We start from the raw sequence: 15,531 nt of genomic DNA, 5'->3' as shown, positions 1-15,531 counted from the left end.
GAGGCGTGGCAGGGCCTGTGCTGTGGCTAAAGAATAGTTTTGCTGCCGAACGGACGTCAGGTCCAAAGCACTCGCTGAGTGCTGATGACTTCGCTGCTGCGGGCTGGTCTAGCTGAGCCGGGAAGAGATGGGAAGGGAGAGTGGGAGGGAAAGTGCTGTCGATGCGTCCGTTCGGGAGGTGGCTGGTGGTGTGTGCTTCATCCGGCTGAATGGCCGGGCGGAAGGAACCGCTGGGGATGCCAGAAGGAGCAGCTTGCTTCCTGGTCTGGGGAGGAAAACAAAGTGAGGGAGCTTAGGGCGAAAAGACCGGGTTATCCGACTGGCGCTAGAAGGCGGAGGAGATGGAACTTCCTATCCGACCCTCCACGGAACGCGATGCCGCCGGAATGGAGAGTGCTGCGGATGCGAGCCACTGTCCAGTGGGTAGGGTCAACGCCTTTGCTGGCACTGGGTCCTGGTGCTGCCGCGAAGTTGAGGCTGCTGAGCTGGGAATGCTGCCCGCGCGACGGGGCAGGAGAGGAGCACCTTCTGCGACCCTGTGTCCTGGATTCCCTACCCTGGCGGCGAGGGGAATGAATAAGATTATTTTCGCCCCGGCGGAGGGCCCTGGGTGTCGGGTGTTGGCGGGACGGTTGTCCTCCAGATCGCTGGAAGAGGCGTGGATTTCCAGTTCCATGAGAGCTGTCTTGTCAATGCAAACAATACGCAGACTGAATGATTTCGCCAACGCCGGAGCGTGTGACGATGGAAAAGGAGGTCGGCTTAAATAGGCCTACCCTGCGGCGGCAGTGGGTGAGTTAATTGCTGTCAATCATCCCAAAGGCTCCACCCGAACTTTGTTTATAAAACATCATAAAGAAAAAAGGCCGCACTTTGCATATATGTGTTTTATTGCACAGATGCGTTTCGGCTTAGCGCCTTCCTCAGTGTGCTCAAGTGGATACATATACAACCTCACTTATTTATACTCACACCCACATACACTCCCACGTAATCAACCAATGGTGATGCAGTGTCATCCCATACAATAATTCAATTAAAATGGTCCATTGCTTCTTCTGTTAATAGAATCACATCATGCACAGGCCATTTACACCAATAGCACTTTTACAAAAAACATTTTTACAAAAGACATTTTTACAAGAAACAAGTCAAAGATAAGTCTTCATTCATTCCATTAGGTGTGCATGTATTCAAGTTAAATATATACCACGCCTCCCTCTGTAGAAGGCGGTTCTCACGGTCCCCTCCTCTATTGGGCTGATTGACAGTCTCCAGGCCCATAAACCTGAGTGAGTTAACATCATGACCTGCAGAATTAAAATGTTTTGCAACTGACGATTTTTCGTCATTCTTTCTGATGTTCGACTTATGCTCACAGATTCTGGTTTTTAATTGACGTTTTGTTTTACCCACATACAATAGCCCACAAGGGCACGTCAACAGGTAGGCCTACACAACAAAAGAGGTTAAGCAGGTAATTCTGCCTTTTATTTTGAACGTCCTGTGGGTGCTTGGATGTGTAAACGATTTTTCAGTCAGCATAAAGTTGCATCGCTACACAATTAAAACACTTGAAGTTGCCGCCTGGGATTTTAAACGAAAAGACGAGGCGGGCTTGGAGCAGGGAGATATGACTGTACGAGGCGGTCTCTTAGATTGATGCTCTTTTGTAGCAGAATCGCGAGGGGATCTTGAAAAACATGACCAATTGTTGGATCACTACTTAACATATGCCAATGACGCTTGTACAATGTGTTTCAATGTATTAGATATGTTTCCATAGGTCGACACAAAAGTGATTGGAGTGTTTGTGCTTGTAGTCGTTCTATGTGCTCTAGAAGTATTACGTACGCTCAAGACAACCCTGTAGTAATGTACTGTTATATCCCCTGTGTGAAAATCTTTATACTATATCCAACACCCAATACTATTTGCAATACCCTCGATATACATATTGTTGGAAAGCTTAGTTTATGGCCGTTCGTGTGAGTACAATAACTTAATTTTGTGCATTTTATGGTTCCGCCTTGCAGGGTCACATTTCATTTGTCGTCTTATCTTTTTTCTTTTATTCAAAACAATTCGTAGGTATCCATACTCAAGTCTAATTACCACCAGACACAAATAATCACCTAGGTTAAATCCTCTCTCTCTCTCCAAAATCTCTTCCTCTGAGATGCACGCGTTATAGACTATATAATTTAGGCTACCCAACATTTCAAATGTGACTCTCTAATCAACTTTTTTAGCTCTTAAACACGAAAAATACACTGTTACACGGAGCTGGTTTGTGTGTGGCACACTCTTGGACTCCTTGGGACGCTAACCTTTCGGTTGAAGTTCTTGTGCGTATAGGCTATTATAGAATCCAATCCTGTTGCCCCTGCTATTTATCAATGTAGCCTTTTATTGTTTTTTTGCCATGAATCGTCTGAGCTGTGATGAAATCGTGTGTTGTTTAAAGTTGGGACGATTAATGTAGGCCTAGGCTATACTACCCATATTGGAATAAAAAAATAAAGGCCCACCCTAGGCTAAAGCCTACTTCACAAAAGTCCACTCCGTTGAAAAATCCTGGCTACGCCACTGTTAATGACCTTGTGTCGGAATGGCAGGACGTTTGAAAAAAGGTCAAGTGTCGCTACTCCGACAATGGAAAAAAAAAATGTTGCAGTAGTGGGACGCTTGAAAATTAATGTTAATGCCACCACTTCGACAATTAGACTAGATGTCGGAATAGCAGCATGTAACCGCACTGCTTGTGAAAGAAGGTGCTGGGGGAGGGGAGCTTGCAGCCAAGTGTCGGAAAAATGCATGCAACACAGAACCCGCTTCTCGCATCAGTCACTGACAATAGGCTAGAATAGGCCTACAGCATATGCATCAGGAAAAACACTTTGAGGATAAGCGCAGCAGCAGTTTGTGATGTTGTTTAGTGTAACCTCATGTATGAAAACTAGTATTGCCAACAATTTTTTACCGTTTACCAACAAAACTAGATGTGCGCGCAGACTGGCTAACGTCATACCCTCATCTCAAATGAGACAGGGTCTGGGAACTAGGCATTCATTTTCTCGTATTTGAAACGTGGTTTACGAATGCCCAGAGCCGTTTATTGGGCGCTACGAATGTCTATCAAATGCGTCTGTACGTAGCTCCATCCTTCTTCTCCTATATCTCCTCTGTTTTTTAAAAATAATTCTGTTGAACAGTGATATGCTACAAACATGTTAAACAGCTGGGAAAGGCTGTCACAAATCCCTCGAACAGGTGGTCCATCAGAGATTTCAAATGAACGAGGGAACATGTGGCAATGCAACAGCGCTGTTTTCCCTTGATGAAAGTGAAACCACAAGTTTTCCCACATCTCAACTTTGGCCAAAGTTTTCAGAAATAATCGTTTTCAGTGATACAACCTCATTAAATAATATGAATTTTCCATATGGGGTCTTAAAAGCCATGTATCCTTCTAGCCAGCATTTTTGTTTCAAACATAAGCTTAATCTAAGCGTGCTCAGATGACGTGATAGACCAGGCGCTGTTGCTCACCTGTTCATCATCGTAAAGCCTGATTTGATTGGTCCGCCCGATATAGGGCGGGCATACTTCCACCACAATCGAGCAATGCCAGACCGAACTTCCCGACCTCAAATGTTGTGGGCGGGACTAATTTCGGAATGGCACCCAGGCTACCACACTCCCCCACTGCTTGTGAAAGAAGGGGGTGGGGGGGGGGGCTTAACGTGGGGGGAGGGTAAGATGGGACGACCAGAGCCGTCTTCGCTGGAGCTGGACTATGGACGGACTAAGCCTATGTGCAGAGTTCCTGACACAAGAAAAAATGCGTGGTCCACCATGAAAGCCTTATCCCTCACCCGCGCATCCTATACCATTATGTTATTATAAGACTTAGTTTTCTGTCTTTGACTGTCTTTATTCCTATTTTATGGAAACGATTGGGAAGAACATTTGTGCTATTCAGAAAGCATATCTTCTATCGTCTTTCCAGGCGCACACAGCTCGTTACCATATAGCCTATCGACTGCCTAAACACATTTTAGGCTCTGCTCTCGCAGCGAACTCAACCCTCTTGTTGCTTGCAGTTTGTTAAATAAAGCGATGCAGATTATCGGAACTCCCCCTATTACCGTCCGTCCCGTATTTCCGCCGTCTTGCGTGTATGTGTCACTTAATAGGCGAGTTCTGAAGTTCTGAAGCTCTAAACTAGTTCTCCCTTATCGTCAGTGTTACCTATTTAGCGACGTTTGGCCATCCCCAGCGACAGAAAACCTTTTTAGCGATTAGCGACAAATTTGTGAACTTCTCACAATGATGGCAAACTCGGTTTCGTTGTTGTTGAAACGTAAGAAAATCACTTTTCTCATGGCTTTGTCATTTGTGAATTAAGCTACATCTCGTTTGCCCATAGCATTGGCCCGTGATTAAAAAAGTAACGACTGGTACAGCAACTTCTGGTAAGATTACAACTTATACGAGTAAACGAGACGAGAGGTATGTGGCCTCAACCAGAGCCTGTCTACGGAGAGCCTGTTTACTTTCATTGTATCGAACCTGGTTGCAGTTCACTCATTGTTCCTCTAGGGGCCGCCGCTAGCTAGTGCAGAATGAATGGGAGTCTATGGGGCTAGACGGGTAAAATGTATCTTTTTTATCGTCAAAAGCTTAGTTTTCTCTAGACTCGACCATAAATACATGCCTGTCAGTTGGAGCAACCCAAAAAACTAGATAATTGCTGGAGATTTTGACGATTTATGGTGATTTTATTTTCGTTAGATCTTTGCTCAGATTGACGTTAATGCATTGTAGAGGAGTGGATCACCACGGCAAGATGGCGTCTCGATTGACGCATTCGTTCCAATGAACAGCAGTAGTCAAGGCGACATCTAGTCAGTATATATATCTATGGAGCTGCACGAGCTGAAACACACCCTCATGACATCAGTTTAAAGACGTGATAGGGCCATTTGGGAGGAATGTCCTCATGACGATTATGACGGGAGGCTCATGCTGCTTCCTTATGTTGGAATATGCGAAAATAAACAGAAATCGAAGGGATACCTTCTTATACGTGATTTCTGCAACAATGGTAGGCTAGCCTACTGAAAACGTTTGGATATTCTAAAGTCGAACAAGCCTATTGTTGAATGGTGACACGCACACAACTTGCAAAACATTGAACTGCTTTGACTGAAGTGCGCTTGCGAGTTGCGTTCCTTCTGTAATTAATTATAGGTACTAGTTGCTCTTCTTCACACTGAACACAGTAGCAGTCCTAGCTTGTAGCCCACAGTGGTGGAATGTAACGAAGTACAAATACTTTGTTACTGTACTTAAGTAAATATTCCACGTATTTGTACTTTACTTAAGTAGAATTTATAGTGCATACTTTTGACTTTTACTTCGTTACATTTTACAGCAATTATCTGTACTTTTACTCCGCTACATTTTTACAACACCATCGTTCCTTTTTTACGATACATTTTATGATCAGATTTTTTTCTCTCTGACAAACACGCTTGTTTTTTACCAGGGGGCGGGGTTGCTACCACTGATTCTGGAGCGCTACGTGCATCTAAATCTTTGAAACATAAGCTTCTAGTCTAGACCAGGCAAAGCGTGAGCTTGTAGCCATCTGCATTCGGTAGGCTATATTCACCAGACCCATGGCTACACTGGACATGCAACTGTGTTCTGTGCCTTTCTCTGTCTGTTATCTGCAGCGTTAGGGCCTCCTCTCCGATGAGATTGCGGATCAGCGAAGTTACAGGCTATGCCCATGCTTCTGTCACACGTCTGATCATTTGCGGCACAAATGAATGGTGGACTATTATAGAACTGCTGGCCGGAAAAAACGTAGCATTTTCCAGATTAGAAAATATTTCTTAATTGTGTGTGATCAAATAAAGATGCATAGCCTACAATTTGTACTTTTACTTAAGTACTGAGATTCAGTACTTCCTCCACCACTGGTAGCCCATAGCCTAACATATTTTTTTGGAATCAATTCGTGGTGTGATTGACATCAGACTAGCTAGTCCGTCTAGTCAGTTGTGCACTGTTTCCCTCTCAGTAGTAAGGTAACAAACAGCCTACTCCTAGTAAAATACATAGCTAAATAAAATTCACGGATCCCGTCGTTAGCTCAACTCTTATTATAGGCTATCGGAGGAAGCAAAGGACTAAAAGTTAACGTGATAAAAAAGGCATGTGTGGTTTACATCATGTGATGTAATACGGATAGTGTTTCACGGGATGAGTTGAGAGCCCTGCTTTGCTTATGTTTTTGGTTAACTTCACTTGCCTGAAATCCGAAATATTTTCGAATAACGGATGATCCGTTTCGAGGGACAAGCTCTTGGCCTTCTGCTGTGCCACACATTTGATTTTTGATCGTCGTTTTTTAGTTTAACTAGCCTACTAATAGTTAACATAATGCTACTAGTCCACAGTGCATCCAAACTGAGCAGTGCATCAGGCTGAGTAGTGCAGGGAACAGCTGTCATTGGTAGGCTGCATGCAGGCACATGGTCAGACAGGTTTAAGGAGCGCTTGATTTGTTTTGTAGCGGAGCGTTCTATGGGTTGCCAGGTTGGTTGTATGGGTAGAGCACGCATTTTTAATATCGCTCGATCACGCAAATTTGATCGTTGGAAGCCAAAATCGTGATCGTGATTAAAATTCGATTAATTGTGCAGCCCTAGCCCTGCCACTTTCCGCCTGTCCGACGGTACGAGGTGGCATGCCCGCCGCCTCCGAGGGGTGCCGCCACCTACCGCAGCGGACCTGGAGGACTCTAATGCAGGTCCCACCGGCCCTGACGACCCTACCAGGCGACCGACTCGCGCCTGGGTCAGACCGGGCTATCTCGGGGACTATGTGGAGTAATAAGAGTGATGCTTTCATGTTTTACAGTAATAAGAGTGATAATATGTTATCACATGTTTTACAATGTTTGCAGGTTGCACCGTTCCAACTGTTTTAGTCTGGTGTTTTCTTTACAGCGTTTATAGTCGTGCTTGTTCAAGTGGGACAGCTTTAAATTTTGGTAACTACTTCTCAGGGATGTGGTTTGGGTCTTTCCCTGGGGAAAGGGGGATGTTATGTCTGACAGTTTTACGACAGCCGGCTTTCGGACTGTCGAATGGCGTACATCCGGTTTTGCATGTGTTGACGTTAGTGAAATAAATGAATGGATATGGCGGACATGTTGTTGCTCATAACACACTAGCATTGTGCTAATTAATGACGTCATCGACATGTTTGAAAGGCTTTTTAGAACAATTAAGTCACTTTAAAAAATATAATACTCAACCAAGTGTATTTTCTTTGCCTCCCCTTTCGAATACAATATTTAAATACTTAAAATTATATCCTGAGAAAAGTGGCTTTTGAGGGGTACAGCTCCATAGACCTCCATGCATTCTGCACTCGTGGACGAGCGCCCTCATGTGGAACCACAGAAGGAACTGCAACCAGTTCAGAAACCGGAAGTTTTCGGAGTGGCAGTTCTCCCCTTATTAGGCATTAGGCGTGTTCGTCTTCATGCAGATCTGTGCAGATCTGACTTGATGTGATGCATGCTGGGTTGAACACAATGGAGAGCTCCATTGTCAGATCTGCACAGATCTGCAATGAAGACGAACACGCCTATTCTCTGGCTCGAGGCTTCATTTACCCATCACTATCCATAGGACCCCATGTATTTTGGACTCGTCCGCGATCGCCATCTAGGTGAACTCTGGTGCCAAATTCGGTATGTATGGGATTAATAGAGAGTGGGGAGTCTCTCCAAAGATTGTTAAAGGAACACGCCACCCAAAATCAGTAGTAATATATGTTCTTACCTTAACTTTCACAAGTTGAGTCATACCTCTCTCGTGTCGGTATGTGCACTCAAAGCCTCTGGGGCCTTGATGTGTTAGCATGTTGCTATGCTAGCCGGATGGCTCTGCCGTGAGAGGGAGGGAGTAAGATGGCATTAATCAAACACATCCACGTTTTCCCTACTTAAATACAGTTGCACAAGTAGTTGATTAAAAATGTGTAAGGTCACACAACATGAAACGTGATGATTTTCCAAGCGAATAAACAGGAGAACTACAATGTCTGGCGCAATAGCACTTGGGAGTACTTCGACCTAGGTAGTAATATTAATTAACACCTAATTGTAGATCCTATCCACCACAGAGTTTAAAATTTCAATTTATTGTGCTTATATAGCGCCAAAACATTACACATGTATCATGGCGCTTTACAGAATGTAGGCAATCAGAGAAAAAAAAAAGAGGGAGAAAAGAAAAATAGAAGAAAGAAAGAAGGAAGGAAGGAAGGCCCATGGGTAACAGGGCTGGGAAAAACTCCCTAGAATTGGAGATACATATAGGAAGAAACCTCGAAAGCAGATCCACGACTCAAGGGCCTGACCCATCTGCCTAGGGTCAATAATGGGATAGTAAGGTCTATAACAATGACAAATGCATATGACAGTCAGGTGTGGGAGAGAAGGGACATGGTGTTTAAAGCACCTGAGGTGAAGGTTACAGAAGGTGGGATGATTACGGTCCCGGTATGATAAAAGCATAATCATGATTTAGTGAGAGAAAGTGCAATAGTCCGGCGTCGGAATTGTCCAGGAAAGAAAGTTGTGATGGGGCCAGTAGTGGGTCAGCAGACAGGCCAGAATCCAGGCAGAGTTGTCATAGGCAGGTGATGGGGCTGTACGGGCCAGGAATCCAGGTAGGGGGACAGTAATACAGCAGTCAAGGATGGGACTTCAGGTGGGATGGGTAAGAGGAGGGCCAGGCACACGGATGGTTGATGACTGGTGATGATATACCTCACAAGTGAGGTACAGTAAGGGAGAAGAAAGAGAAATGTAGAATGGGTTAGTATTACTTGAAATCAATGTGGTTAATGTCAAGAAGTGATCAGTAGTGCTATAGATTGTTACAGTAAATCATAGTGAGAATGGGCAAGAGAGGGAGAGTTGAGAGAAAGAGGGTAGGAGAGAGAGGAGAGGGGAGGGGTTATGCGGCATGGCACATGAAAGTCCATGACAGCACTATGCTATAGCAGCATAACTAAGGCATGGTGAGGGGTAGTCAACACCAGCGCAGGTATGGTCAGTGACCACCATGTCACGCGCGACTGGAGTGCCAGTCACACGAGGACTCAGCAGGGTGGGTTATATGAGACTAGGAGATCTTTAATATATTCTGGTGCCTGGCCATTAATGGCTTTGTACGTTAGAAGTAATACTTTGAAGTCAATGCGACTTTTAACAGGCAGCCAATGTAGAGATGCCAGGATAGGGGAAATATGTTCATATTTTTTAGTTCTAGTGAGTGTGCGAGCAACTGCATTTTGTATAAGCTGTAAGCTCTTTAGACAGGTGTTATTGCAGCCAGCATACAAAGCGTTGCAATAATTCCAATCTGGGGGTAAAAAATGTAGGACTAGAACTTCAAAAGATTTAAACTTGTGTGTAACCTTGGGAGATGTGAGAAGACTAGATTGATAAATTGTAGCTACTCCCCCTCCCCTGCCAGTGTGGCGTGGTACATGATAATTAAGATGAGAGGGAGGTGTAGACTCATTTAATGGAAGTTATTCGTCTGGTTTAAGCCAGGTTTCAGTAAGGCACATAACATCTAAATGATTGTTCCATGAATCCATGCTTGATCGACCCCTCAGCCTCCCCCTCCCCTCTGAGCGAGAGAGAGGCACACACACTAGAGATGCGCTGATGGGCTATTATTTCAACCAACTGCATAGTAAAACTTAATCCATCCATCAGCAAAGTTTTTTGACCAATTTTCAAAACCGCACCCGCCCGCCATCCGCTGTGTTTTAATGTAGCCTATATGGGATGCGGCGCTGCTGACGTGAGGCTAGAAAGCTCTTGCCTGTTCTTTCTAGAAAGACTGATCCAATGCAGCAAATATATTAAAAGGCTAAAGTCCGACATTGGCTGTGTTGTAGCCTATCCCCAGAATATCAGCAGCAAACTCAGTCTCTGTCTCGCAAAACAGTCTCCAAATAAAACGCACATCGGCCTGTTGCCTAGCCTATTCTGTGTGCCAATATAGCCTATTGTCCAAAATGCTTGATTGTATTGCATTCTCCACATTTTTAGCTAAATTTTCATGTACCACATCAGCATTTTTGTTCAGTAAATCTTTTGTAAATTGCTTTACAATTACCGTCGGGCCTATAGGCCTATTGCCAGGCTTGCCTCAGCTTCGGTCCGCGTCCTTTTACAATTTTATCATTGTAATAAAAACGCAATTTGGCACATAATTTCAACATCCTGCTGGCCTACTAATTAATGCCTATTGTACTTTATTTTTTGCAAAAAGAAAGAAATCCTTGATAAAATAACAAGTCATTCACATTTTACTTTACGCACTGGCATGTCAGGGTGACACTATGACAAGCCTGTTCTGAAGACTCCCATTCATTTTGACTGCATGGGAAGAGAGCGCGTCTTTTTCAGACAGACAGCGCAATTCATGATGATCGGACAAACTAGTGCCTCGATATTAAAGAAACGCCGACTCCATTAATTTCGAGTCCACCGCACAACAGTGCAACGTGCATGTTCACATTATAACCGCCAAACTTGCTTGCTTGCCTTCTAAGTTTTCCGCCTTTTTTTCTTAGGCCTGTAACGTCGGCGCACAAGACAGTGTTAGAGTTCTCCTGCGAAAGGCATGCTGGGATACGAGAGCGAACATTTGGGGGGTTATAAGTGTAAAGTTAGTGTCTTTAGTGTAACATGTTTCCCTTTTAGTTTTCCCTCATGTGTGATCCTTTTTGTGTGGGGGGCTGCGACCTCCCCTGTTGGTGTAGTGTATGTGTCTTCTTGACCTGCCCTGTGTGCATTGTGTTCTGTGTCTGTGTCCCTGCTCTCGTTCTCAGTTAATAAACCTTTTGATTGGACTGTGTGTGTCGCTATCAAATCGTTACAGGCCTATATCTTTTTTCCGCTGTGGATGTTATTGAGCTTGTAGAAGTCATACGAGTCCTATCACTCTCTGTCTCTCTTTTAAATGCCTATTCCCTGAAGGCTACAATTACTATGTGTTTGACACAAAATAACCCAGGCAGTCTCATCTAGGATATAGCACAGGTTGAAGTCAACGTTGGTTCTATTTACGGAGGTGAATGTGTGTGTGTGTGTGTGTGTGTGTGTGTGTGTGTGTGTGTAAACATCTTGTAGATGACTCAGAAATTACATCGGAAGAAGAAGGAGTGAATAGTGGCAAGAGGCAAGCCGAAGGCTGCTGACAAGTTGTGGTACATGAAAATTTGGTACATTAAAATTTAGCTAAAAATTGGAGAATGCAATCAAGCATTTTGGACGACGTGGAGAGACAAGCCGGCAGCAGATTAAATGCCCGAGAGAGAAAAAGATGCTGTTTTAAAAGGACGTGCAGACCGAAGCTGCAGCAAACAGGTGATATTTAGACATTTATTTCACAAAATCCAAGACTAAGAACAGACAGACTATGTAACTGGAGAATGTGGAGAATGCAATCAAGCATTTTGGACGATAGACTATATTGGCACACAGAATAGGCTAGGCAACAGGCCAATGTGCGTTTTATTTGGAGACTGTTTTGCGAGACAGAGACTGAGTTTGCTGCTGATATTCTGGGGATATAGGCTACAACATAGCCAATGTAGGACTTTAGCCTTTTAATATATTTGCTGCATTGGATCAGTCTTTCTAGAAAGAACAGGCAAGAGCTTTCTAGCCTCACGTCAGCAGCGCCGCATCCCATATACATTAAAACACAGCGGATAGCGGGCGGATGCGGTTTTGAAAATTGGTCAAAAAACTTTGCTGATGGATGGACTAAGTTTTGCTATGCAGTTATGGTTGAAATAATAGCCCATCAGCGCATAGTGTGTGTGCCTCTCTCTCGCTCAGAGGGGAGGGGGAGGCTGAGGGGTCGATCAAGCATGGATTCTAAACCGCACAAACCCCAACGGCACACGCGATACAAAAAATACATTTTTTATAGCCTATAATTTAGTATGAAAAGTATTTGTTTTAAAATATGAATTGCTTAAAAATACTGCTAATTTTATGCTTTTTAACAAATGTATAAATTGTGCACTGTCGCTTTAATTCACGTTTATTTCTCAATGATCTTCTGCCTGCTCTGCTATGGCTAGTGCTGTACCCCACGGCTGGGCCCTCTCACAGTTTTAAATGGTCAGTGAGTGGAACTACTGTTGCCTTCATGATTTCCTTTTAAAACTTTCTTATAAGAAGGAGATATCAATTATCAACAATCACAAGCCAGCTGGAACCTGCGGCTCTCTCTTCCTCTCGTGAGTGCAGACGCGTTCCCAATTAAATGGAATGCATAATGTTCACGTTAGATCTGCTGCAAAGGAGATAACTAAGAGTTAACTTAGTTTAACATGATGTTATCTCTATTTAACATGCTGTTTTGACATTGACATTGTAAACGTTATCTAAGGAGAGTGAAAAGCAGTTTGCAGTAAAGCTAACCAACGTCGTCTCTATCGCAGGAAAAAAATAGCGAGCAGCCTGATAACTAAATGAAATGCTCGGCGGGCCGGATGAAAGTGCTTGGCGGGGCCGCAGTTTGCCCACCCCTGACCTAGGTCGAAGTACTCCCAAGTGCTATTGTGCCAGACATTGTAGTTCTCCTGTTTATTCGCTTGGAAAATCGTCACGTTTCATGTTGTGTGACCTTACACATTTTTAATCAACTACTTGTGCAACTGTATTTAAGTAGGGAAAACGTGGATGTGTTTGATTAATGCTTACTCCCTCTACTGCTATGGCAGAGCCCGCTAGCATAGCAACATGCTAACACATCCGCGCCGCGCTCCAGAGCGTTTGAGTGCACATACAGACGTGGGAGAGGTATGACTCAACTCGTGAAAGTTAAGGTAAGAACATATATTACTACTGATTTTGGGTGGCGTGTTCCTTTAAGGCGGAGCAAGATACTTCGTCGTAGTTCATGTCTATGGGCGCAAAATGGGGATTGAATCCTGTCTGCATAAAGAGGTGTGTCGATGACGTATTGATGAGCGTTCGTTGCAACCGGCCAACAGCAGCGGCATAAATACTCAGTGCACACCTGATATAAGGTCGATTTTCTCCAGGAATGTTCAAAAATGCTAAAAATGTACCTGAAATGTTCAGAAGAGTTTGAGGATCATGAAAAGGTGCACGAAATTCACATTCCTAACTCTATAGAACCAAGACCTTAGCATATGTGGTGAAATTCTGAGCTATGTCCATAGACTTCAATGGAGCAGGCGCTGCCTCTGCTCTGCATAAAGGGGGATTTTGACCCCCCCTCGTGCGATCCGGGTTCCCGGAAGTGGCTCCTGATGAAATATCTTGCTCCGCCTTAACAATCTTTGGTCTCTCCGTAGACGGGCTAAGTATTCCCACATCAGGCCATCAGATGGCGGTAATTGCACAAAGATGGCAAATTACCAATAAACTAAAAAGAAGAAGATGATCTGAAGTCGGTGGCATAGTTCCGTGGAGCTAGCGACAGTAAGCGACAGTACGCGACAATAGCGGGCAATATGGCGACGAAAAGCGTCAAAATAAAGGTACAGACGAACGATCAGATAAAGTAGGTTAAAGTAGTTTTTCAGAGTATTTTTCAAAGGTTTACACGAAATGTAAACATGTTGCTGAAACTTAGCCTATGTAAATGCATGTGCAAATAATTGTAGCAGAATTGTCTTGCTAACATCCTTGAAATTGAACGGAAGTGATCTCACGCAACACCTTTCTCAATGCAAGGCAAGACAAACCAGAGCCCGTCTAAGGACATTCTCTGGACAAACGTCTCCATCTCCTGATGTAGGCTACTATTAAAAGAGAGGGGAACAAAAACAAACATAGAAAAAGGGGATAATAATGTACTATACATCGATTTAAAGTTAATGTTTTTATACAATTATACTTTGCATTAATATAATTGTGGAAGGATTACCTTTTTCATTAACAAGACCTAAAATAACACTATGATCAAATAACACTTAGTTCAAACTTAGGGTGGTAGGCTAAAATGGACTCCTTGTACTTTCAGAATAGATATTTATGCCAAATTGCCTTTATAGGTATATGCCATACTAACTCTATAATGGACTCATATAGCCTACCCTAGGCCTGTCATACTATACACAATACTATTGAACTTTAAATTGTGTGGCTATGGAAACAATAAGTTGTGCATATTTAAAAGGGGGTAAAATGGACTCCTTATAACATATACTTTCAGAATACACATAGATATTTATACCAAGTTTGCCTTTGTAGTACCAGGCAATACCAAGTCACTAGGCCTTCTATTGACACACACTGTTGAACTTCAAATTGTGTGGCTGTGAAAACAATAAGTTGTGCATATGTAAAAAGGGAGTGAAATTAAATCCTTATAACATGTACTTTCAGAATATATAAAGATATCTATACCAAATTCGCCTTTGTAGGTACAATGCCATACTAACTCTGTATCAAGTCATATACTATGTCTGCCATTGACATACACTGTTGAACTTCAAATTGTGTGGCTGTGAAAACAATAAGTTGTGCATATGTAAAAGTGGGGTGAAATGAAATCATTATAACATGTACTTTCAGAATACATATAGATATTTATACCAAGTTCGGCCTTTGTAGGTACCAGACCATACTAACTCTGTACCGAAGTCATATACTTTAGGCCTGTCATTGACATACACTGTTGAACTTCAAATTGTGTGGCTGTGAAAACAATAAGTTGTGCATATGTAAAAGTTGGGTGAAATGAAATCATTATAACATGTACTTTCAGAATACATATAGATGTTTATACCAAATTCGCCTTTGTGAGTACCAGACCATACTACCTCTGTACCAAGTCATATACTATGTCTACCATTGACATACACTGTTGAATTCAAATTGTGTGGCTGTGAAAACAATAAGTTGTGCATATGTAAAAGGGGGGTGAAATGGAATCCTTATAACATGTACTTTCAGAATATATATAGATATTTATACCAAGTTCGCCTTTGTAGGTACCAGGCCATACTAACTCTGTACCAAGTCATATACTTTAGGCCTGTCATTGACATACACTGTTGAACTTCAAATTGTGTGGCTGTGAAAACAATAAGTTGTGCATATGTAAAAGTGGGGTCAAATGAAATCATTATAACATGTACTTTCAGAATACATATAGATATTTATACCAAGTTCGCCTTTGTAGGTACCAGACCATACTAACTCTGTACCGAGTCATATACTTTAGGCCTGTCATTGGCACACTGTTGAACTTCAAATTGTGTGGCTGTGAAAACAATAAGTTGTGCATATGTAAAAGTGGGGTGAAATGGAATCCTTATAACATGTACTTTCAGAATATATATATAGATATGTATACCAAGTTCGCCTTTGTAGGTACCAGGCCATACAAACTCTGTACCGAGTCATATACTATGTCTACCATTGAC

The sequence above is a fragment of the Alosa alosa genome, chromosome 12 (assembly GCF_017589495.1).
Source record: "Alosa alosa isolate M-15738 ecotype Scorff River chromosome 12, AALO_Geno_1.1, whole genome shotgun sequence".
In the NCBI taxonomy this organism is placed as follows: Eukaryota; Metazoa; Chordata; class Actinopteri; order Clupeiformes; family Clupeidae; genus Alosa; species Alosa alosa.
This window is presented reverse-complemented; position numbering follows the sequence as displayed.